Raw genomic sequence first — 25,939 nt, 5'->3', positions numbered from 1 at the left:
AATGAAACAGAAAAGAAGAAAGAGATGTAATAATATGTAAGGAGATGCAACCGATAGAAATGGGGACAATCGATAAGTGCTTGTGCTATATGAATGCGAAGTATCTTATGTTAAGCTATTACCTTTCTCGTGTTTTTAGCACTAATATGTGTGTTTTTATGTTACTTTTATGCAGGTAGGATTGTGAGGCCGATTATGAAGGAAAGAAGCCAATGTGATCATCAATGCACCGATTTTGAGGAAATCTCATAAGGTTCAAACGCCAAGACATAGGTCCGTGTGAGATACTAGAGTGTGCGCCTAACCTCCCTCAGATTTGAGTTAGCACAACCATTAGGAGGGGCACAAGGCGCAGTCATACCAAGCATCTCCGACTTATGCATATAGAACAAGATCTCCACCAACTTTTTCCATTATTGAAGTAAAAAGCGATCCACAACATGAACATGTGCCCGCTTGTGTTACCCTCGAGAAGTATGGCTTTCGGGAAGTATTTTAGGCCAGATACTATAGCAGAGTAATCGTAGCAAATCTCCTCGTATTTTGAGTTAACACAACCATTAGGAGGGGCACAAGGGTAGTCATACTCAAGCATTCCGACTTATGCATATAGAACAAGATCTCCACCAACTTTTCCATCATTGAAGAGCAAAGAGATCCACAACGTGGAACATGTGCCCGCTTATGCTACCCTCGATGGAAGTATGGCTTCGGAAGTATTTTAGGCCGATTGTAGTGCGAGAGCATTGTAGCAACACTGTAGCAAAGTATTGTAGCAAAGATCACTGTCACAAACCGCTCGAGAAAAACTGCAGAACAGGGAATCCACACAGGCATGTAGAAATTCCACACGCCCGTGTGAAAAATCAACGGGGGCATCCATAGGGACATGTGGATCCCCAATTCAAGCCCTATTTAAGACTAATTCAGCCCCCGATTTCAAGATTCTTTTCTCGATCTTTTCCCCAACTTGAGAGAGGGTTTCGGCTAGGGTTTTGAATGGTATTGGCTAGGGTTTTGGAGGGGTTCTACGGCTCCGACATCGTCATCTATTTGGAAGAAGGTTGGTAGGGGAGCTTCCATCGAGGCGTATCCTATACTGGACAAGGGATCTTTGGACGACGAGTAGAGGACTTTCGACAAGACCATCGACATGACTATCGAGGGGGTTTATTATGGATTCATTGCTTTTAAATTCTATTTCTTTGATTGTACATAGCTCCATGGAGGATTAAACCCCTAGTGGGTACTTGGGTATTTATGAACCCTAGGATGTATTCATTTCTTTGAATCTCTTTATTATGCTTTTAATTAATTGATGTTTATTGTGAGTTCCAACCTTGAATGCTTGATTGTGTGAATACTCCCCTAGAGTGACACTAGGGTTGAGAGTTCTTGTTGGTAACCTTGTGAGTGAGTGACACACCACAAGTGTTAGACAAAGCTCAGTTGAAAAGGGTTAAGAGGGTGAGTCGAGAGGTACAGGAGCATCCCCTTTCCCCTCCGATGTGTTAGATTCTACCTCCATTCCTCGAGTTCTTCACGGCCATAATAGAGTGAATGGTCTAAGGGATGACCTTCCGCTGGGGCTTAGTTGCGGGTGCAACAGAGTGAAGCGTAGAAATGATCTTAGTATCTAGGGCTTAATTGTGGTTATAGATCTTCCACCTGGACCAAAGGGTTAGGTCTACAATTAGGAAGAGATTTATCACTTGGAATCCCTAGAACTTATTGCAATTCTATGTGAGTGCGAGTTTGAGAGGTTATTCAATCTCTCCTCTAGGACATGTATAGGGTTAGGGATAGTTGACCTTAGATTTGGGACTATGTAATTAAGAATTTCCATGACTCACTTGCATTGATTAGGAAACATAATAAAGGGTTCTTGCACTTGAAATGATTGTCCTAGGCGGAGCAATATCCGGCTACCCCATCTTTATCGATTGCCTTACCTTCTCGTTTACTTGTGCTCTCTTACTTGTTGTTTTACTTCTAAGAATTGAATCATTGTCACACATATCACTATTCATATTTCACATAGCTAAGAAGCGAATTAAATGTTTTTATTCCCTACTCCCTGTGGATACGATACTCGCTCATCCTTGATTATTACTTCGACAAACCCGTGCACTTGCGGGATATACACAAGGGGCCCATGTCAAGTTTTTGGCGCCACTGCGGGGGAGTAGGCATTTAGAGATACTTTGCACTTTGTTTTCTTAGCTATTTCACCGTACATTCTATTTCATATCTTCTTATTCTTTCATTTGTTCTGATTTCTTTTTCTTTCTTTTTGGGAACAGCTCTAAGATATGACCCGAGGGAACCCCTCAATATTGATTGAAAGAGATCCCCGGCTTGAACGTACACTTAGAAGAAAAGGGAAAGAACCTTTGCAAGAACAGTCTAATCTAGCTGATTTGGAAGTGGAATAATCTAAAAACATGGCGTAATCGTATCGAGCAATAGCCGACATTATCCGATTATGCTGACCTTTCGTGTTGGGGACACTAATCGAGTATTGTGCGTCCCCTCGATTACAGCCGTAACTTCGAGCTGAAGCGGCATTTATCCACATGTTACAAAGAATCAAGACAGCTTCAATGGTTTGAGTCGATGAGGATCCAAATAGCATATAGAGAGTTTTCTTGAGGCGTGTGATATGCTGAAGATAAAGGGGGTGACGGATGATGCCATCAAGTTGCGAGCTTTCCCATTTTCCCTAAAGGGGAGAGTGAAGCAGTGGCTACACTTATTACCTAGAGCATCAATTACCACATGGGAGGAGATGGTAGAAGCTTTTCTTGCCAGTTATTTTCCTAACGGAAAATCCTCGAAGCTTAGGAATGAGATCTCATCCTTTTTTCAATTAGAATTGGAGTCTCTATTTGATACATGGGAAAGGTTCAAGGAGCTCCTGAGAAAGTGCCCACAACACGGATTTCCAGAGTGGATGATTGTTCAGACCTTTTACAACGGTTTGAACCCGAGTACAAGGTAACTCTTGGATGTGGTAGTAGGTGGTACCTTAGGTAGCAAGACCCCCGATGAGGCCCGTCAGTTAATTGAAGAAATGGGGTCAAACAGCTACTAATGGAATGCTAGGGAGAAGAAAAATGTGGCCGGTCTCCATGAGATAGTGCAGTAACTTCATTGGCTGCTCAATTGGAAAATTTGAGTAAGAAGTTAATTGAAGAAATGGGGTTAAACAGCTACTAATGGAATGCTAGGGAGAAGAAAAAGGTGGCCGGTCTCCATGAGATAGATGCAGTAACTTCATTGGCGGCTCAAGTGGATAATTTGAGTAAGAAGTTAGATCTTCTAACTTCAAATAGAGTAGCGGCCATCACTAATTGCAATGGGTATGGCGGAGGACATGCTCCCTCCGATTGCCAGATCTCTATTGGTGATGTATTAATAAGTGTCTAAATGTACGTATTTCTATATATTTATTGCTCCCTTCTAGCATGTATTTTATTATAATTAATGCCCGTTATGCGCTTAATCGTATATTATTTGCTTTGCAGGGCACGGAGACGCCATGGAGGACACGAATATACAATTTGGGCGAAAAAGAGAAGAAAACCAGGTGTGGTACTGTAGCATATTCCTTGTAGCAAAGCACTGTCTCTGGAGTACTGTAGCAGTGACACTGTAATACGGACACTGTAGCTTCCACTGTAGCACCTGGAGAGTTTTCAAGGCAGAAATCGAATCATGGCATACGGCCTTAATGCTGCCCGGTATAGAGCCCGGGACAATCACTGTAGCACAGAGGAAGTTGATTGATTGAAGGCATACTGGCTTAATAAGGTGCTCATTGAGCCAGTATGGATACTATTGGGTACGCATATGAGGAGTTTTCTTGCCCCGAACAGTGTCAATGAGGAGCTCAATGAGGTCCTCATTGAGCTAGTATACCACCTCGGGATTGATGGATCTTGGAGTAAATGAAGAGGGTTATAAAGAGCATCTTTGGGAAAAGAAAAGGGGACTTTTGGGGGAGGATTTTTGTGAGACATTTTTTAGGGTTATTGGCAGCCACCACTTGGGAAGAAAGAGAAAACAAAGATATTATATTCTTGAGGAGATTTTGGCTTGAAGCTTGGGAAGATCAAGGGTTTTAACTTCAAGGGGAAGCTTCATCATCAAGGGAGTTGAAGCATTCGGCACCTTTTGGCCTAGAAGAAGCGTCATTTGGCCGGCATTCTTCCTCCTCTTCATCATTCGGACTAGTGAGTGCCATTTATGCATTTACTTCTTACTTTTGTTGTGTTTGAGACATTTATTGGTGTGATGGCACACTAGACCCCCAAGGCCTCCAGATGTAGGTGAACCTTGGGGGGTTCATCATGTATTTTGGGTGCTTCACTTTTATTTGGAATGCATTCGTGTGATTTGTGGTTTAGCTCATGTTGTTTCATGCCTAGAACTATAATACAGAGAAATCCTTAGTTCTTACTTGAGTTGTACACGTAGACGTGACCTGCTCACGTCACTAGATCACTTTTGAGCTAGTAGGGAGATCCTTGACCAACATGCCGAGAAATTGGATGTTGGTTGCCTCCCGAACCATGAGGATGAACTTAGGTTAAGTGCGGCCCTTGTTGCGCACGATCTCCATGTTGTTAACGCAATCGTAGGGAATTTGACTAAGGAGAAATCCTTGTCATCATTTGTATGGGATTAGGGTTTGACCACCGAGAAATCGGGTTGAACTATTGTTGAGATCTGATCGGGTCTAAATCACCCATGCCATCTATTCTTTTGCATCCATGCATCATGGTGAACCTCTCTTGGGAATCCTCATCCCGAGGCCTATTCTTATCATTATTGCTCTTTAGCGATTTCCTTCCTTATTGTGGGATCCCGCTACACTTGTATTTTTTTATTTATATTATTGCACGTATTAGAGTAACACCATGTTTCAATTGTAAGGTTAGAAAGTAAGTGTTGGAGGAGTAATAGGAGCTCCTTAGCCCCGTGGAATACTACGACCCCTGTGTCACTCACAGGGTATTACTTGACGATCCCGTATACTTGCCGGTAATAATCATGTATCTTCGGTGGCGAACATCTATTTTGTAGGTAATGGCATGAGACCTCAGGGAAACCCATATAGTAACACCTACAATCCGGGTTGGAAGAATCATCCCAATTTCTCATGTAGCAATCAGGGTCCACCAAAAGCCATAGGGCCACGGGGTTTCCAACAAGCCCCGCATGTGGAAAACAGAGTCTTAGGTTTGGAAACCCGAATGACTGATTTGGAGAAGACCTTGACTAGATTTGTACAATCTGCAAATACAAGGGTTGAATAAGTTGAGGCCACACTTCGCAACCACACTACCTCTTTACAAAACCTTGAAAATCTGGTGGGGCAAATTGCGAAGTCTCTCTCTGAAAGGCCACATGGAAGCTTGCCGAGCAATACAGAGACCAACCCTAGAGAGCAAGTGAAGGCAATCACTTTGAGAAGTGGTCATGACGTTGAAGGTAAGTTTCTGAGTGAGATGCCAAAAGAACACGCACCCGAAGTTATAGAGGTAGAGGAGGGAACAAGCAAAGAGAAGGAGTTGGCACCCCCACCTTTCAAGCCAATAATCCCTTATCCTTCTAGATTGAAGAATGCCCAAGGGGATGAATAGTACAAGAAGTTCTTGAGTTTGTTCAAGCAACTCCACATCAATATTTCTTTTGTTGAGGCATTGGCCCAAATGCCTAAGTATGCGAAGTTCTTGAAAGACTTATTGACCAACAAGAGGAAGTTGGAGGAGAGTGCTTCGGTGATTCTAGATGCTTCATGCTCGGCGGTGTTGCAAAGGAACATGGCGAATAAGAAGAAAGACCCGGGAAGCTTCATCATTCTGTGTAGCATTGGCAATATGGGTGAAGAAATGACATTGGCGGACTAGGAGGCCAGCATCAACGTCATGACATACACCTTCTTCTGAAAGTTTAGCTTGGGCGAGCCTAGGCCAACCCGGATGACTTTGCAATTGGCGGACCGAACGGTGAGACATCCGAGGGGTATCATCAAAGATGTACTTGTCAAGGTGGACAAGTATATATTTCCTGTAAACTTTGTGGTGCTAGATGTCGATGAGGATGTGGATGTACCCTTGATACTTGGGAGGCCGTTCTTGCGGACTTCTAAGGCATTGATTGACATGGACGGCGGAGAGCTAACTTTGATAGTTGGAGATGACAAGCTCACCTACCGCCTTGCTGAAGCCATGCGGCATTCTCTTGATTTTGATGACACTTTATATTTCTAGACACTACTGATGAGATTGTTGATGAATACATACAGGAAATGTTCAATCCGGACCCGTACTAGGGTTTGTTCGACCAAGAGGAGGATTATGAAGAAGTAATGATGCTTGGTTCAACAGAAGAAGTACCATCTACCCCGGGGATCTTGAAGAAGGTACTCCGGAAAATGAAGAAGGCTAGAAGATGCCACCGGAATCGCTCCAAGGCTGTTGGAGACATACGTGAACCGAAGAAATTAGATGACCCATTTCTAGGTGACACCAAGCTCGATAATACACCCTCTACCTTCAAGAGATTATGCTCATCATGCTTCCAAGTCATGGGTAAGAGAGCAACATTTATCTATGAGCCCCCGTAAGTGTTTGCATGAATAAATTGTTGAGTGTTGGTGTCTTGATTTTTTTTTTAGATGCTTGTGCTACGATTTTACTTTTGGTTTTGAGGATTCATCGTGTGTTTTCATGTGTATTTGGCAAAGTTGGGTCATTTGAGCTTTATTTCATGTTTTCACTGGTAAAACTTGCATAATAGGGGCGTGCTCGACTGCGTATACATGTTCAAAAAATTTTCGCAGAGCCTACGGTGTTTTTCTAAGGCATCCGGGAAAACACACGGGCGTGTGGAATTTCCGCACGCCCGTGGATCTCGCATCACGCAGCTCATCCAGAAGAGGCACAAAGGCGTGGGCTGCCCCTGTGAATGACCATGCGAATATCGCACGCCCGTGGGTAATTGCACATGGGCGTGTGATTTCCTACAGAGTTTGGCAGATTTTCCCGAGAGCGCACAGGGACATGAACTCACCCTTGTGGGCGACCTTGTAAACTTTGCACGGCCGTGGGAAATTTCCGCACGCCCGTGCGAATCTCTACAGAGGAGCTCTCTCCATCCCAAGAAGGCACAGGGGCGTGCACTTGCCCCCATGAGTTGGGTCTGTGAATGTCCACGCCCGTGCGGAATTTCCGCACGCGCATGCGGAACACTTAGGAATTTTCTCGGATGTCTAGAGAAGCCACAGGGGAGTACGGCTGCTCCTGTGGGTCGGGCGCATGGGTGTGGGTATTTTTCGCACGCTCGTGCGAGAGCGTTCAGAGTCAGTGGGTGTTTTTCTTGAGAGCGCACAGGGGCGTGCAACTTCCCCTATGCGGTTCCTTTATGGAGGCGCACGGGCATGGGTAATTTCCACACGCCCGTGTGGATGTAATGAACGCCAAGAGGCGCGATGTCTTGTTAAAGAATAGCCGGTCCTCTTCTTCTTCACATCCTCTGTTCGTCTGAGAGAACTCTCACATCATTTCCTGGCCCCTTAGCACCGATTTGGTATGATTTTTACGAGGTTTTCCGGCCGAATCTAAATTCTCTCATCTCAACTCATCGGTAAGACTTATTCTTAATTTTCTTCATCAATTCATGATTTGTTTTCGATGAATCTAGTTAATAATTCTTCGTTTCTTAAATTAGAATGATTATTCATGTTTAGAACGGAGTTAGAAGTAATTGTATGTTATATTTTTGGATTTTTGAGGCAAGGCCGTGCGATTTTCACGCCCCATGGATCCATGCAGGCGTGCGGAAATCCTACAAGACCGTGAGGATTTCTACAGTATTTGTTAATTAAGTTGTTTGATCGATTTCCTTTCAAATTTTGCAGATTATGGCACTTCGGTCGAAGAAGCAAGCTGATAAGCGGCCGCATAAGCCATCTCCCGAACTCGAGAGTATGAGTTTTACCATTCCTGCGCATCAGGCGAGGTTGGAACAGTTGTCTAGCCTCAGATTTGGCCAAACCAAAATCCCTGACGTTAGCAGACTCAGCGAGATTCACTTAGCTGAGGCTATGGCAGACGAGATCGAAGGTATGCTTGTGGTTGGCAGCTGGGACCGTTTACTATAAATTAGGGACCCTTCCATCTGCACACTAACGCTCGTGGAGTTAGCCTCATTTGAGTTCGATCACACATACTCCAGTTTCGGCAACATTGGTACTATTCAGTTCAGAGCCCTCGGACAGCATCATAGCTTAAGTGTGACTCAGTTTGTGATCTTGATGGAGTTATGTGATGTATCTTATACTGAGACAGAGGAGTATGAGCAGCTGCCCATGGATTATCTTGGGAGTTTGACTCCAGTGCATGCGACACCACATTATGTGTGCGAGGGCGTATGAGCTCTGGGTTTCGAATGCCAGGTTGCCTTTCTTGCCCTAGCTACGCATACATTCACGCTATTCCGAGTAGATCACCGAAACGGGCAAGGTGAGCAGATCTGTGTGCTTAATGACTGTGAACTTTTATATCTATACTCGATGGTGCGGCGTACACCGATACACTTAGGGCATATCTTGGCAGAGTAAATACCACACCAGGGGCAGTATGCCAAACTTGGAGTGATTTTCTCAGGCCCTTATATCACGAGATTAGTCGTTAGCATGGAATTACTTGATGTGATTAGAGGGGCTAAGAAGGTGACTATACCTACTCCGTTGGGCATGGAGACACTGAGATTGATGGGGATAGTACAGAGAGTTCGGACATGGGTTTATGCCTTAGTTCTACCGACTCCATAGATAGCTGCGGATGAGGGTAATGAGGCCGGGGCATCTCAGCATGCTCCCGAGCCTCAGCCAACAATGATGGAGACTGAGGCACCCCAAGTGGCAGAGGACGCGGCACCGTACGTATGTTTTCACCATCTTGAGCCCATAATCGCTTTGAGAGGCTCAAGAGTGCTTTAGGAGTGATACAGACAGACATCATTGAGGCCCGAGCAGAAATTTCCGAGATCAGGGCCATGCAAGCTGCTTAGTACACAGAGTTCATGGCACATTTCGATGCATTACAGCAGTTCTTAGAGCGAAACGGTGTATCGGATGATGCTATCAGATTGAGGGCTTTCCGATTTTCTCTAAAAGGAAAAGCCAAGCAATGGCTTCATTCTTTGCCAAAAGCATCCATCATGACTTGGAATGAGATGGTCGTAGCTTTCCTTGCAAGATACTTTCCTCCAGGAAAGTGGGCGATTCTTCAAAATGAGATATCGTCATTTGTGTAGATGAAATTGGAATAATTATTTGAGATATGGGAGCACTTCAAGGATCTTTTGCGGAGGTGCCCACAACATGGATTTCCCGAATGGATGATCATTCAAACCTTCTATAATGGGTTGAATCCTAGTACAAGGCAAATACTAAATTCTGCCGCAGGAGGTACAATGGGGAGTAAGACCCCCGAAGAAGCCCTACAGTTAGTGGAAGACATGTGACAAGATCCCCTTGCTTATACCCCACAAGTGCACGGGCTTGTCGAAGTAATAATCCCGGGTGAGCGGGGTCGAATCCACAGGGGGTAGGGAGTGAAAATACTTAATTTGATTCTTAGCTATGTGGAATATCAATAGTGATAAGTGTGAAATTGATTCAATTCTCAACAATAAAAACAACAAGTGAAAGAGCAAAAGTAAGAAGAGGGTAAGGCAATCAATAAAGAATGGGGTACTCGGATAATGCTTCACCTAGGATACTCGCTTCAAGTGCAAGAACTCTCTATTATGCTTCCCAATCAATACAATGGTGAGTCGTGGAAATTCTTGCATACATAGTCCCAAATCTAAGGTCAACTATGCCTAACTCTATACATGTCCCGGAGGAGAAATTCAACAATCTCAACACCTCGCACTCACATAGAGTTGCAATGAGCTCTAGGGATTCCAAGTGATAAATCTCTTCCTAAATATAGACCTAACCCTTTCGTACAGGCGGAAGGTCCCTAGCCACAATTAAGCCCTAGATACTAAGATCCTCTCAACGCTTCACTCCATTGCACGCGCAACTAGGCCCCAGCGGAGGTTCATCCCTTAGGCCATTCACTCTATTATGGCCGCAAAGAACTCGAGGAACAGAGATAGAATCTATCACATCGGATGGGAAAGTGGACGCTCCTGTACCTCTCGACTCACCCTCTCAATCCTCTCCAACCTAGCTTTGTCTAACGCTAGTGGTATGTCACTCACTCACAAGGTTACCAACAAGAACTCTCAACCCTAGTGTCACTCTAGGGGAGATGTTCATACAATCAAGCATTCAAGGTTGGAACTCACAATAAACATCAATTTATTGAAAGCATAATAAAGAAGTTCAATGAAATGAATACATCCTGGGGTTCACAATCATCCAAGTACCCACTAGGGGTTTAGCTCTCCATGGAGCTTAGTACAATCAAAGAAATCGAATGTAAAAGCAATGAATCCATGAAGAAACCCCCTCGATGGTCATGTCAATGGTCTTGTGGAAAGTCCTCTACTCGTCGTCCAAGGATTCCTTCGTCCTAGATAGGATATGCCTCGATGGAAGCTCCCCTACCAACCTTCTTATTAATGGAATCACGATGTCGGAGCCAGTAGGGACCTCTCCAAAAACCTTGGCCAATACCCTTGAAAACCCCTAGCCAAGCCCTCTAAAAAGTTGGGGAAAAAGATGGAGAAAAATAATGCCAAAAATCGACTGAATCGGCTTTTAAATAGGGTCGAATCGGGTAACTCCACGGGCGTGATGGTACACGCCTCGCGCGGAATTTCCACACCCAGGCGTGATAATTTCCACACGCCGTGTGGATTCTCGCTTTCTCGATTTCTCGGCCAGCTGTGAACAGTGCTACTACAGTAATTGCTGCAGCTGGGTCCTGCTACGCTCTTTGACCCGATTAACTTCCCAATTCCATACTTTTCATCGGGTAACGCGAACGGGCACACGTTCACGCCGTGAATCACTTGCTTCTTCAATGATGTACATGTTGTCAAGCTCTTGTTCTTATATGCATAGGTCGGAATGCTCGAGTGTGACCGCCTTTTGTGGCCCCTCCACATAGATGTGCTCACTCGAATGCGAGGAGGTTGGCACACACTCTAGCATCTCACACCTGACCTATGTCTTCGCGTTTGAACCTTAGCAAGATCTCCTCTTAAATAGGTGCATTAGGATCCACATTGGCCCATTTCCTTCATACTCGGCCTCACAACCCTACCTGCGTAAAAGTAACATAAAAACACACATATTAATGTAAAAAACTAAGAAAAGTAATGCTCAACATAAGGAATGAACGCTTCACATTCATATCGCACAAGCACTTATCAACATGGCCATGAATAGTTATAAGTGGAATACGCTAGAAAAAAAGAAAGTGGCTGGACTCCATGAAATAGATGCAGTCACTTCTTTGGTGCCCAAAGTGGAATCATTGAGTAAGAAGTTAGACCTTCTGACTTCTAATAGAGTGACGGTCGTGATTATTTGTACCAGATGTGGTGGAGGACATGCCCCCTCTGATTTCTCGATAGCCATTTGATCGCTTCCCCGCAAGTGTACGGGATCGCCAAGTAATACCTCGTGCAAAGACACGAGGATCGTATTCCACGGGGCTAAGGATCTCCTATTACTCCTTCTCAAGCTATTATCTAGCCTAAGATCTTCAGTGATGGATTTACTCTACTAAATACAAATAAAACTAAACATAAGATTTGCTAGCAAATTAGAGAGAACAAGCAATAAGCAAGCAAGAGAATCAAGGAAGTGCAAAGGCCTATGGATGTGGATCCCCTTGAGGGGTTATCATGCAGCATGGATGATGATTTAAAGATGCAACGGTAAATTGGACCATGAGATTCCAAGATTAGAACAACCCCAATTTCTCGGCGATTGAACCCTAATCCCATACGAACATAGATAGGAATTTCTTCCAAATCTACATTCCTACGATTGCATTAAGTACAAGGAAATCTCGCTTAGGAATAAAACCTACTCTTCTTCGGATTAAACCTACATGGAGGGCTACCAAACACCAAATTTCTCGGCGTGAGGATACAAGTATCCCCTTCTAATCCATTCATGACCTAATACATGCGAGCAAGTCACATCTACATGCATCATTCATAAAAGAGCTACGGATTTCTCCTTGGTGTAACACTTAGCATGAAAAACAATGGATTAGATCTCAAAAATACCCAAGCATAGAATTAACAAGTAATCATCCAAAATACATGATAAAAACCCCCAAGGTTCACCAACACCCGTGGCCTTGGGGGTCTAGTGTGCCATCATCTCATAACAAAGCATACAATCAAGCAAAAACATGAAACAAAGACATAGTATGACACTCCCTAGATGAAATGGTGAAGGATGAGGCGAGAATATGCCAATGATGCTTCCCCGCCAAAGGAATGCCGAATGACGCTTCCTCCAGCCGGGTTCTCCTTCCTTCAAGTCGTGATCGATCTCCCTTTGAATGATGTTGCCTTCTTGCCTTGAGAGCCTTGGACCTTGGGCTTGAATGATCTTCTAGCTTTCTTGCCCTTCTTCTCCTCCCCAAGGTCGCCCTAAAATCTCCCAAAATGATCTCCCAAAAGTCGGCCAGCAAAAAGTTCTCTAATCAGCCCTAAAAGTGAGTTTATATACCCCCGAGGCATACGGGGCATGATAGGGGTCGTATGGGGGTCGAGTAGCACTCGAAAACCCTAGATTCGCTGCTCCACACGGGGTGCATACGGCCTCCATACGGCCCCCGTGATACTGGGTAGTATGGAAACTCGACGTAACACCAAATCAATCCGTCACATAGCTAGATACGGCCCCCATAATGGATAGTATGGGGGTAGTATGAAATTCTCGCTTTTCTTCTCTTTTTGCCAAAATGATATCTTCTTGTTCTCCATGGCTTCCATATGCCCAACAAAGAAAATAATAGATGATTAAGCGTGAAACGGGCATCAAACCTCACAACATACATGCAAAGTGCATACGATATATATATGAAAACACCTACATTTAGACACTTATCACCATTAGTGGTGCACCCTTTGTTAAGCAAGTTGATTATGTGGGTAATGCAATGAGAAACCAAGGCAATACTTATAGCAATACCTACAATTCAGGTTGGAGGAACCACTCTAATTTCTCATGGAACAACCAAGGGCAACAAAAGGCCACCGCACCACTGGGTTTTCAACAACAATAAGCCCCAAACATGGAGAATCGAGTTTCAGGTTTTGAGACCAGGATGACTGATAAGTGCTTGTGTGATATGAATGCAAAGCATTCTTTCCTTATGTTGAGCATTACTTTTCACGGGTTTTTACACTAACATGTGTGCTTTTATGTTACTTTCGTACAGGTAGGGTTGTGAGGCCGAGTATGAAGGAAAGAAGCCAATGTGGATCATAATGCACCGATTTTGGAGGAAATCTTGCTAAGGTTCAAACGCGAACACATAGGTCCGGTGCGAGATGCTAGAGTGTGTGCCAACCTCCTCGTATTTGAGTTAGCACAACCATTTAGAGGGGTACAAGGGCAGTCACACTCAAGCATTCCGACTTATACACATAGAACAAGATCTCCACCAACTTGTCCGTCATTAAAGAAGCAAAGCGATCCACGATGTGAACGTGTGCCCGTTTGCGTCACCTCGAAGAAAGTATGGACTCGAGAAATATTTTAGGCCAGGTACTGTAGCGGAACAATGTAGCGAAAGTACTGTACCATTGCATCACTTCGTCATTCCTTAGGAAAAAGGTTGGTAGGGGAGCTTCCGTCGAGGCGTATCCTATACCGGATAAAGGAATCTTTGGACGAAGGGTAGAGGACTTTCCGCAAGACCATCGACACGACTATCGAGGGGGTTTCTCTACAGATTCATTGCTTTTACATTCTATCTCTTTGATTGTACTTAGCTCCATGGAGAGCTAAACACCTAGTGGGTACTTGGGTATTTGTGAACCCTAGGATGTATTTGTTTCATTGAATCTTTTTATTATGCTTTCAATTAATTGATGTTTATTGTGAGTTCCAACCTTGAATGCTTGATTGTATGAATATTTCCCCTAGAGTGACACAAGGGTTGAGAGTTTTTGTTGGTAACCTTGTGAGTGAGTGACACACCACGAGCGTTAGGCAAAGCTAGGTTGGAGAGGGTTGAGAGGGGGAGTTGAGAGGTACAGGAGCGTCCTCTTTCCTCTCCGACATGATAGATTCTACCTCCGTTTCTCATGTTCTTTGCGGCCATAATAGAGTGAATGGTCTAAGGGATGACCCTCCGCTGGGGCTTTGTTGCGCGTGGAACGGAGTGAAGCATTGAGGTGATCTTAGTATCTAGGGCTTAATTGTGGTTAGGGACCTTCCACCTAGACCAAAGGGTTAGGTCTATAATTAGGAAGAGATTTATCACTTGGAATCCCTAGAGCTCATTGCAACTCAATTCGAGTGTGAGGTTGAGAGGTTATTTAATCTCTCCTCCAGGACATGTATAGAGTTAGGCATAGTTGACCTAAGATTTGGGACTATGTATTTAAGGATTTCCACGACTCACCATTGCATTGATTTGGAAGCATAATAGAGGGTTCTTGCACTTGAAACGATTGTCCTAGGCAGAGCATTATCCGAGTACCCCATCTTTATCGATTGCCTTACCTCCCTCTTTATTCTTACTATCTTACTTGTTGTTTTTACTTTTGAGAATTGAATCATTGCCACACTTATCACTACTGATCTTCACATAGCTAAGAAGCAGATTAAGTGTTTTTATTCCCTATTCCTTATGGATTCGATACCCACTCATTCGGGATTATTACTTCGACAAACCAGATGCACTTTCATGGATATACGCAAGGGGACCTTGTCAAGATTTTGGCGTTGTTGCCGGAATAGGCGTTTAGAGATACTTTGCACTTTGTTTTCTTTGCTATTTCACCATACATTCTATTTCATATCTTCTTATTCTATCATTTTTTTTACTTTTCCTTATTTCTTTTTTTATTGCGTAAAAATGATTAATATGTTTGAGTCATTTGACACTATCATGAGAATAGTTGAAAAACGTGGAGCGTAAAAGTTCAAATAGTTGCATTGCATGACATATCGTGGTTATTCTCATCATGAGCGTGATACAACTCAACAGCCTAGTAGAAGAATCGCTTGAAGAGTACAACGCTGAGATTCAAGGGAAAAATTGTGAATTAGATAATGTGATAAAGCGTTTGAGAGATCCACGCCGATTGTCAATGAGTGATCGCTTGGAGGAAAGTGTCGAAAGAATCCTTGCTCAGTTTGATTCTTCCTATGAAGATCAAAAGCAAGAACTCTTTTTAGTGGGAGTTGCTATTTCAAAAGCAGAAATATGTGGAATGGACACGTTGATATCTGTTGCAGAGTGTAAAGAAATAGGTAGCCAGGTGGAAGAAGAGGAGAATAACTATGAACATGAGGGAAATGATTTTGAGGAGATGGATAGATTGAAGGAGGGCAGCTTGCACCCATCAGTTACTGAACCACCAGAACTTGAGCTTAAAACTCTTCCAGCAGATTTGGAATATGCATTCTTAATGGAGGACTCTAAACTCCCTGTGGTTGTAGCTTCTAAATTGTCTGCGGAGCAGAAGGATAAGCTTGTTAGCATGTTGAAAAAGCACAAATCAGCTATTGCATGGAAGATCTCCGACATAAAGGGTATAAACCCATCATTCTACACACATAAGATCCTAATGGAGGATGACTACAAATCTGTGATCCAACCTCAGTGAAGATAGAACCCGAATATGAAGGAGGTTGTCAAAGCGGAGGTAATAAAACTTTTGGATGCACGAATCATCAACCCCATATCCGACAGCAAGTGGGTGAGCCTGACCCAAGTTGTCCCGAAAAAAGCAGGAATGACATTAGTAAAGAATGAAAAGAATGAGTTAATCCCAACTAGGATAGTTACTAGTTGGTGAGTTTGCATAGACTATAGAAGACTGAATGACGTCACTCGGAAAGATCATTTTCCTTTGTGATTTATTGACCAAATGTTGGAACGACTAGCGGGGCTTCATTTCTACTACTTTATTGATGGCATGTCAGGATTTTTTCAAATCCCAATAGCCCCAGAAGATCAGGAGAAAACCACATTTACTTGACCTTATGGCACTTTTGCTTATAAAAGAATGCCTTTCGGGTTATGTAACACCACTGCAACATTCCAGCGCTACATGACCGCCATTTTTGATGACTTTCTCGAAGATATTATGGAAGTTTTCATGGATGATTTTTCAGTGTTCGGGGACTCTTTTGATGCTTGCTTAAATAATTTGGAAAGAGTATTAGTGAGATGTGAAGAGACGAATCTCATCCTCAACTGGGAGAAGTGTTACTTTATGGTGCAAGAAGGCATTGTCCTTGGACATAAGATTTCCCAAGCAGGTATGGAGCTGGATAAGGCAAAGATTGAGGTAAATTAAAAGCTTCATCCACCTACGAATGTGAAAGGAATCTGCAGTTTCTTGGGTCATGCAGGTTTTTACAGAAGGTTCATTAAGGACTTTTCGAAATCTCTCAACCGTTGACCAAACTCTTGGAGAAGGACACCCCTTTTTATTTTGGAAATGACTGTCTGAATGCATTTAATGTGCTGAAAGAAAAGTTAGTGCAATCACCAATCTCGACAACATCGAAGTGAAATGGAGCTGCTCAAGTAATGTGTGATGCTAGTGATTATCGCTAGAGAGAGCGGTCTTGGGTCGGGAGGAGAAATAAGCAATTTCAACCCGATCTATTATGCTAGCAAGACTCTCACAAGTGCATAAGAGAATTACACCACTCACCGAAAAGGAATTATTAGCGATGAGTGTTTGCTCTTGATAAATTCGCACCATATCTCATCCTATCTAATGTCACGAGTGCTCACAGATCATTACGCACTCCGTTATCTCGTGAACAAAGGCGGATCGCGGCGAGATTGATTCAGTTGATATTGTTGTTGGAAGAATTTGATATGGAAATAAGAGATAAAAAGGGGACGAGAGAATGTGGTTGCAGGATCATCCGTCGAGATTAGAAGATTGTGAGGGGCAAGAGCCGGCAAGCATGGAAATTAATGATTTCTTCCCTGAAGAGCATCTGTATGCGGTACAGAAATCAGAACCAAAAGATACTCCATGGTTCACAAATTTTGTGAATTATCTGTCAGGAAGGGTATTGAAGTAGAGTTTATGCTTTCAATAGAAGAAGAAATTTTTCAGTGACCTTAAGAATTTTTTCTGGGAAGATCCTTACCTGTTCTGTATTTGTGCAGATCAGGTGGTGCAAAGCTGTGTTTCTAGGGAGGAAGGTTGGAACATCATTGCGCATTGTCATTCAGGCCCAGTGGGGAGGCATTATGCATCAAGTCGAACTGCAGAGAAGGTTTTAGCCGCTGGGTTCTATTGGCCGACCTTATTCCAAGATGTTCATCAATTCATTTTACGATGTGATAGTTATCAACGGGTGGGAAACTTATCATGAAGGGATGAGATGCCTTAAAATTCTTTGCAATTTTGCTAGGTGTTTGATGTATGGGGAATTGATTTCATGGGGCCATTTCCAAAATCCAATGGCAATCAATACATTCTGGTGGCAGTTGATTATGTTTCAAAGTGGGTGGAAGCCTAGGCTCTTCCAACTAATGATGCAAGAACTGTGGTGAAGTTTTTGAAGAAGTTATTTACTCGATTTGGAACTCAAAGAATAATTATTAGTGATCGGGGAACCTATTTTTGTAACACACAATTGGTGAAAGTGTTAAAGCGTTATGGAGTTCATCATCATCTTGCTACTCCTTACCATCCGCAAATGAGTGGGAAAGTGGAGGTTACAAACAGAGAGCTCAAGAGAATCTTAACCAAATCAGTCGAAGAAGGGAAACGAGATTGGTCCGAAAGGTTAGATGACACACTTTGGGCTCATAGAACAGCATACAAAACCCCAATAGGGACCACTCCCTATAATTTAGTGTATGGAGAATCTTGCCATTTACCAGTGGAATTAGAGCACAAAGCATATTGGGCAATTAAAGTGATGAATTTCAACTTGTGCAAATCTGGAGAGTAACGAATATTACATCTCAACAAGTTAGACGAATGGAGGATGAAGGCATATGAGAATGCAAGGATATATAAGGAAAGAATTCGGAAGTGGCTTGACAAGCATATTAAGACCCCGAAGGACTTCAAAGCAGGCGATCAGGTATTATTATTCAACTTTCACTTATATTTATTCCCAGGGAAACTCAAATCAAGGTGGCCTGGTCTGTATACCATTACCAAAGTTTCACCTCATGGAGCCATTGAGATTAACCATCCGGAGAAGGGTACATTCAAGGTGAATGGACATAGGTTGAAATCATACTATGGCGGGGAGATTTGCAGTGACAATAGAGAAGTATTTTTTCTCCATGAACCCCCGTGAGGTAAGGCAAGGTACGTCAAGCTTAGTGACGTTAAACAAGCGCTTCTTGGGAGGCAACCCAAATGTTTACTGTTTCTTATCTTCTAGTTTAGTTTGTTTGCATGAATAAATTGTTAAGTGTTGGTGTCTTGTTTTATAGATGCTTGTGCTGAGATTTTCTTGTGAACTTTGAATATTCATCGTGTATTTTCATGTGGAATTGGTGAAGTTATGTCGTTTGAGCTTTATTCCATGTTTTTCACTGGTAAAACTCGCATACTAGGACAGGCTATATGTGTGTAAACATGTTCAGAAACTTTCTGCAGTGCCTGCAGGTTTTTCTAAGGCATCCAGTGAAGACGCACGGGCGTGTGGAATTTCCGCACGCCCGTGGATTTATATTGCGAGCTCATCCAGAGAAGGCACAGGGGCGTGCGGCTGCCCCTCTGAACGACCATGCAAATATCGCACGCCCGTGGATAATTTCCACACGGGCATGTGAATTCCTGCAGAGTTTGGCCGATTATCCCGAGAGCACACAGGGGCGTGAACTCGCCCTTGTGGGCGACCTTGTGAAACGTACACGAGCGTGGGTAATTTCCACACGCTCGTGTGAAACTCTACAGAGGAGCCCTTTTCATCCCGAGAAGACACAGGGGTGTGTGGGTACCCTTGTGAGTTGGGCATGTCAATGTCCACGCCCGTATGGAATTTCCGCACGGGCGTGTGGAACACATAGCGATTTTTCTCGGATGTCCAGAGAAACCACAGGGGCATGCGGTTGCCCCTGTGGGAAGGGCGCACGGGTGTGGTTATTTTCCGCACGTCCGTGGGAGAGTGTTCAGAGACAATTAGGTGTTTTCCAGAGAGCGCAGAGGGGCGTGTGTACGCCCCTGTGCCTCTCTCGTAATGAGGCACACGAGTGTGGGTAATTCCCGCACGCCCGTGTGGATCTCCAGGAATTAAAAGACTGTATGCTCTCCCAATACATTGGTCACACCTTGTTCCTAAGCTAACCCTAAGCTGCCAAAAGAATATTTTCAGACATTCTCCTGTCCTCCTATTGTTGTCTTTGAATCGATTGATTGTGCATTGTGTGGATTGTAGGGGTGTTTAGCTTCAACTCGTCGGTAAGCCTTCATTTCCTCTCATCACTAACTTCCTTTGAGTCTAGCTGATTACTTGCGATTAAAATGGATAATGCACATTGATTTCTTACTGAAATGGTTATGATTTGTTTTTGAGAAGATCTTGAAGTGAGATAGGGGTGTAGCTGCAAGAATGGCTACAAGGGCCGTGCGTTTTCCACGCCCCGTGAAAGTATACGGCCGTGTAGAATTTCTGCACGACCATGTGTTGTTATTTTCCTACAGCCTGAATGAAACTTATTGATTTTCTTTTTCTAATACATGCAGGTATGACCACCAGATCGAAGAAGGAAGTTGGTAAACGTCCTAGAGGGCCTGCCGCTGAGCCGGAAGTCATGGAATTCACACTTCCTGCGCATCGAGCTCGGTTTAAGCGGTTAGCGAAGCTTATGTTTGGTCAAACGCGAATCCCGGATGTTGGGTCGCTCAGGAAGGTACAACTAGCAGATGACATGGCTGATGAGGTCGAGAAACTATTATTGGTCGGTAGTTGGCACAAGTTATTGAATATTCATGACCTTGCTATCCGCTCACTCACTTTAGAGGTGCTTGCTTCATTTGAATTCGACCGCTCTTATGCTCATTTTGATAGTGTCAGCGCTATTCAGTTTAGAGCTTTTAGGCAACATCATAATATGAGCATCACACAGTTCTCCACTAGACTTGGTCTATATGATGAGGAGTATACTGAAACTGAGGAGTATGAGAGTCTTCCAATTGACATGTCGGGTTTATCTCCCAAGGAGGCATATAAAATACTTTGTGGTAAGGGGCGATATGAACTAGGAGTGTCTAAGGCCTCATGTTTATCTCTACCTAGTTATAGATATCTTCACGCCATCATAGGAAGGTCAGTAAATGGTCACGGTGATAGTACGGGAGTCATAAACAAGCAAGAACTGCTGTACTTATACTTCATGGTTCGGAACGAGCCGGTCCATCTGGGGCACATTTTAGTGGAGTATTTGAAGCATCAAGGACACTATCCCAGCCTAGGTGTCATTTTCTCGGGTCCATACATTACTAGACTAATTTTGGGAATGGGTCTACGAGACAAAATCAGCGGAGTAGAGAAGACGATAATACCAGCACCACTTGGGTTAGAGACAATGAGGCTCATTGGTTTCGTCAGTAAATATCCAAATGGTGTTTATCTGCTGAATATACCATTCAAGGATACAGGTGACGATTCTCAGTCAGTAGGAGACTGAGGCACCTCCAGGGGCGGTGAACGTACCCCCCGTACGTTTGTTTACACCACCTCCAGCCCATGATCGCTTTGAGAGGCTCGAAAATCCGGTGGGAGTGATATGAGTTGAGGTGGCTGAGGCTCGAGCAGAGATTGCCGAGATTAGGGTTACGCAGGTCACTCATTACACAGAGTTCATGGCACATTTCGACGTATTACAGCAGATTTAGAGCGAGATGTCGCCTCATCATTTGTCTTGCGTCCGAGGACTCCTCAGGCTCCCTCGGAACCTCCAGCATCCCCATCACTTATTCTCAAACCCCAGGATCCACCATGTGCTTCTCCACCACCAGCAGTAGCAGAGGATCCGACAGAGCGTGACACCGACATTTGACTTTATTTTTCTGCATTTTCTTTATTTTGCACTTTATTTTAGACTTGTTCACTCAGAAAGGATTCTCCTTCTGAGTTTATTTTCATTTTACACCTCGAGTTGTATTCATTGCTTTATCTTTTATATACTCGAGTTATTTTTGTTTTTCTTGTGCTTCACTGAACCCCCTCATGTGTGCATACAGATGGTCTTGTCATCTTGGGAATTGTGACTTTGTCATGGGCACGGCCAAAGTGCTTTGGCACTTGGCCTTGTGAGCTTCACATCACGTGGGAACATTACTCCCAAGGACTTAGCTCCATCAAACGCGACACTAGGTGTCAGGGGAGTATTGTTTTGATTGCTTCTCCCACATATATTCTTCATTGATGTATATTTTGAGTGAGCTTGAATATGTACATTGAGGACAATGTACAACTTAAGTGTTGGGGGGGGGAGTTTCATAGTGCACACATCCTTTTTATTGTTCTTGATTCTTGATTGATATACATGCTCACATAGCCAATGACGGTTCACCTTAGTTACAATAATTGTATTCTTGAGTTTAGGAGAAAGTTTAACATTGAATGTTTTCATGCTCTAGTTCTTGCTTGAATTTCTAGGAATTTTTACCCGATTTACACTCAGTGCATTACTCACTCTTTAAACTCTATTGGAAACTCATGTTTGATGTAAAAGGGACTAGTTATAGTTGTTTCTTGTCTTAAATTCTGAAAAAAAATGGAAAATGAAAAGAGAGACCAAAATGGTTTTATTGTTTATTTGTGCTTGTTGGGTGGAAAGAGCTACCACGTATGAAGTATGAAGCTACTCTCATAAGTCGGATACTAGCTATGCCCTAATGAGAGAAAGAGCTATCTCATAGGATGAGTGAAAGCTACCACTCCGGTAGAAAGAGCTACCACCTCGAAAGTGTGAAAGCCACCTTAGCGGCCGCTTTTGAAAGGGCTACCGTAGAGGATATGTGAAGCTACTACCATCTTTGAAATTGTTGTCACTTTTGTAGATAAATAAGTCCCCTATACTTAGAATTTTAAGGAGTATACCTTGGGTTGTTTTGAGTGAGTTCACACACGTACATGATTTCGGGTTTGTTATCCTTTTTGATTCAAGTTTTTAGCTAGAGCTTTGATTTTTTGTATTAATGTTGAAATTTCCCTTACTTGTAGCATGCTCTCTCTATACACTTTGGTGAACCTAAGGCCAAGAACTTCCTATATTTCCTTCATCTATGCACAGAATGTTTTATTTTTGCTTGAGGACAAGCAAAAGCTTAAGTGTGGGGGAGTTTGATAAGTGATTCTGTGATATGAATGCGAAGCATTCTTTCCTTATGTTGAGCATTACTTTTCTCGGGTTTTTATACTAACATGTGTCTTTTTATGTTACTTTCGTGCAGGTAGGGTTGTGAGGCCAAGTATGAAGGAAAGAAGCCAATGTAGATCATAATGCACCGGTTTTGGAGGAAATCTTGCTAAGGTTCAAACGCGAAGACATAGGTCGGGTGCGAGATGCTAGAGTGTGTGCCAACCTCCTCGTATTTGAGTTAGCACAACCATTTGGAGGGGCACAAAAGGCGGTCACACTCAAGCATTCCGACTTATGCATAGAACAAGATCTCTACCAACTTGTCCGTCATTAAAGAAGTAAAGCGATCCACGATGTGAAAGTATGGACTCGGGAAGTATTTTAGGCTAGGTACTGTAGCAGATTACCATAGTGAAAGTACTGTAGAAGCACTGTTCACAGCCGGCCGAGAAAACAGGAATTCAAAGAATCCACACGGGCATGTGGAAATTATACACGGCCATGTGGAAATTCCACATGGGCGTGTGAAAAATCCACAGGCCCTTGTGGTCGCCCGATTCCAGCCCGATTTAAAACAGATTCATCCCCGATTTCAGTATTCTTTTCTCCATCTTTTCCCCAACTTGAGAGAGTGTTTCGGCTAGGGTTTTGAGAGGTATTGGCGAGGGTTTTGGAGAGGTTCTATGGCTCTGAAATCATCATTCCTTAGGAAAAAGGTTGGTATGGGAGCTTCCGTCGAGGCGTATCCTATACCGGATAAGGGAATCTTTGGACGACGGGTAGAGGACTTTCCACAAGACCATCGACATGACTATCGAGGGGGTTTGTCTACATATTCATTGCTTTTTACATTCTATCTCTTTGATTGTACTTGGCTCCATGGAGAGCTAAACCCTAGTGGAGTACTTGGGTATTTGTGAACCCTAGGATGTATTTGTTTCAATGAATCTCTTTATTATGCTTTCAATTAATTGATGTTTATTGATGAGTTCCAACCTTGAGATGCTTGATTGTATGAACATTTCCCGGGTGACACTAGGGTTGAGACAAAGCTAGGTTGGAGAGGGGTTGAGAGGGGTGAGTCGAGAGGTACAGCACGTCTCCCTTTCCCCTACGGCGTGATAGATTCTACCTCCGTTCCTCGAGGTTCTTTGCGGCCATAATAGAGTGAGTGTCTAAGGGATGACCCTCCGTGGGGCTTAGTTGCGCGATGCAGCAGGTGAAGCGTTGAGGTGATTTTAGTATTTAGGGCTTAATTGTGGTTAGGGGACCTTCCACCGGACCAAAGGGTTAGGTCTATAATTAGGAAGAGATTTATCACTTGGAATCCCAAGAGCTCATTGCAACTCTATTCGAGTGCGAGGGTTGGAGGAGGGTTATTGTTAATATCTCCTCCGGGACATGTATGGGAAAGTTAGGCATAGTTGACCTTAGATTTGGCACTATGAATTTAAGGATTTCCACGACTCCGTTGCATTGATTAGGAAGCATAATAGAGGGTTCTTGCACTTGAAACGATTGTCCTAGGCAGAGCATTATCCGAGTACCCTATCTTTATTGATTGCCTTACCTCACTCTTTACTCGTACTCTCTTACTTGTTGTTTTTACTTTTGAGATTGAATCGTTGTCACACTTATCCTACTTATCTTCACACTAGCTAAGAAGCGGATTAAGTGTTTTTATTCCTATTCCTGTGGATTCGAGACACGCTCATCCGGGATTATTGCTTGACAAACCTGCGCACTTGCAGGATATCTCGCAAGGAGACACTTGTCAATGACCGACCTAGAGAGGGCTTGACTCGAGTTTGTGCCCCTCATCGGATACGGTTCAAATTAGTCGAGGCTACACTCGCAACCACACGCTTCATTGCACAATCTAGAGAATCAAAGTGGGCAAGTCTGCGAAGTCTCTATTGGAGACCACAAGGAAGCTTGCCGAGTAATACCAGAGACCAATCCATGAGAACATGTGAAGGCGATCACTTTGAGAGTGGTCGTGAGGTGCGAGTAGGCTTCCCAAGTGAGAAGGAGGTGGCACCCCCACCCACTACAAGCCATGAATTCCTTACCCCTCTGGGTTGAAGAGCAGCCAAAGGCGATTAACAATACAATAAGTTCTTGGCTCTATTCAAAGCAAAAGTGCACATTAACATTCCTTTTGTAGAGGAATTGTCTCAAATGCCTCGGTATGCTAAATTCTTGAATGATTTATTAACCCAACAAGAGGAAGTTGGAGGAAAGTGCATCGGTGATCCTAGATGTCTCTTGCTCAGCGGTGTTGCAAAAGAATATGCTGAAAAAGAAGAAACACGTCGGAAGCTTCATCATTCCGTGCAACATTGGTAATATGGGTGAAGCAATGGCATTGGCAGACTTTTAGTCCTTTATCAACGTCATGTCATATACTCTTTCTTCAAGAGTTAGGCTTGGGAGAGCCTAGGCCCACTCTCGGATGACATTACAATTGGTGCGTGAGCGGTGAGACATCCGAGAAGCATCAATGAAGATGTGCTTGTCAAGGTTAACAAGTATATATTTCACGTAGACTTCGTTGTGTTGAGACATCGATGAGGATGTAGATGTTCATTTGATACTTGGTAACCCATTCTTGCGCACTTCCAAGGCATTGATTGACATGGACGGTGGAGAGTTGACACTGAGGGATGGAGATGATAAGCTCACATACCGCCTCGCCGAAGCCATGTGGCATTCTCTTGACTTTGATGATACTCTTTATTTTCTCGACACTACTGATGAGATAGTTGATGAATATGTGCAAGAAATGTTTAATCCGGACCTATAAGAGGGTTGCTAGACAAAGGATGGATAATGAAGAAATAATGGCGCTTGGTCTAGAGAGAAGATACCATCTACTCCGGGGATCATGAAGAAAGTGCTCAAAGATCAAGCGGTGAGAGAGATGCCTGGACAATGCCCAAAGCTGTGGGAATGTGACGTGAACCGAATAAGTTGGATAAACCTTTGCTAGGTGGTACCAAAGCCCGATAACTCCCCCTCTACCTTCAAGAGGCTTTGCTCATAATGCTTTCAAGTTATGGGTAAGAGGGCAACCTTCATCTATGAGCCCCGTGTGAGAGTAAGACATGAGTACGTCAAGCTTAGTGACATTAAACAAGCACTTCTTGGGAGGCAACCCAAGTTTTTACTGTTTTCCTAGTTCTTAGATTAGAGTTTGCATGAATTAGCATGAGTGTTGGTGTCTTGATTGTTAAATGCTTTTGTTGTGATTTTTCCTATGGATTTTTTATGCCATCGTGCGTTTTATTGTGTTTTAGCGGAGAATTTTTGGTCATTTAAGCTTTTCGGTGTGTTTCTCTAGGTAAAGATTTGCTTTGTAATCACGAGGCTTTGAGTTTATTTATATGTTTAGGAATTTTCTG

The 25,939-nt window shown here is 43.4% G+C and overlaps 2 non-coding genes across 2 annotated transcripts; both read right to left on the bottom strand.

The window, feature by feature from the left end:
- Positions 1-2,836: 2,836 nt before the first annotated feature.
- Positions 2,837-2,943, bottom strand: LOC120254633. Its single transcript, XR_005534687.1, has one exon. It is a non-coding gene; the product is annotated as a small nucleolar RNA R71 (small nucleolar RNA).
- Positions 2,944-9,294: 6,351 nt separating this feature from the next.
- Positions 9,295-9,401, bottom strand: LOC120254634. Its single transcript, XR_005534688.1, has one exon. It is a non-coding gene; the product is annotated as a small nucleolar RNA R71 (small nucleolar RNA).
- Positions 9,402-25,939: the final 16,538 nt, after the last annotated feature.

The sequence above is a fragment of the Dioscorea cayenensis genome, unplaced genomic scaffold (assembly GCF_009730915.1).
Source record: "Dioscorea cayenensis subsp. rotundata cultivar TDr96_F1 unplaced genomic scaffold, TDr96_F1_v2_PseudoChromosome.rev07_lg8_w22 25.fasta BLBR01000551.1, whole genome shotgun sequence".
NCBI lineage: Eukaryota > Viridiplantae > Streptophyta > Magnoliopsida > Dioscoreales > Dioscoreaceae > Dioscorea > Dioscorea cayenensis.
This window is presented reverse-complemented; position numbering and strand designations above follow the sequence as displayed.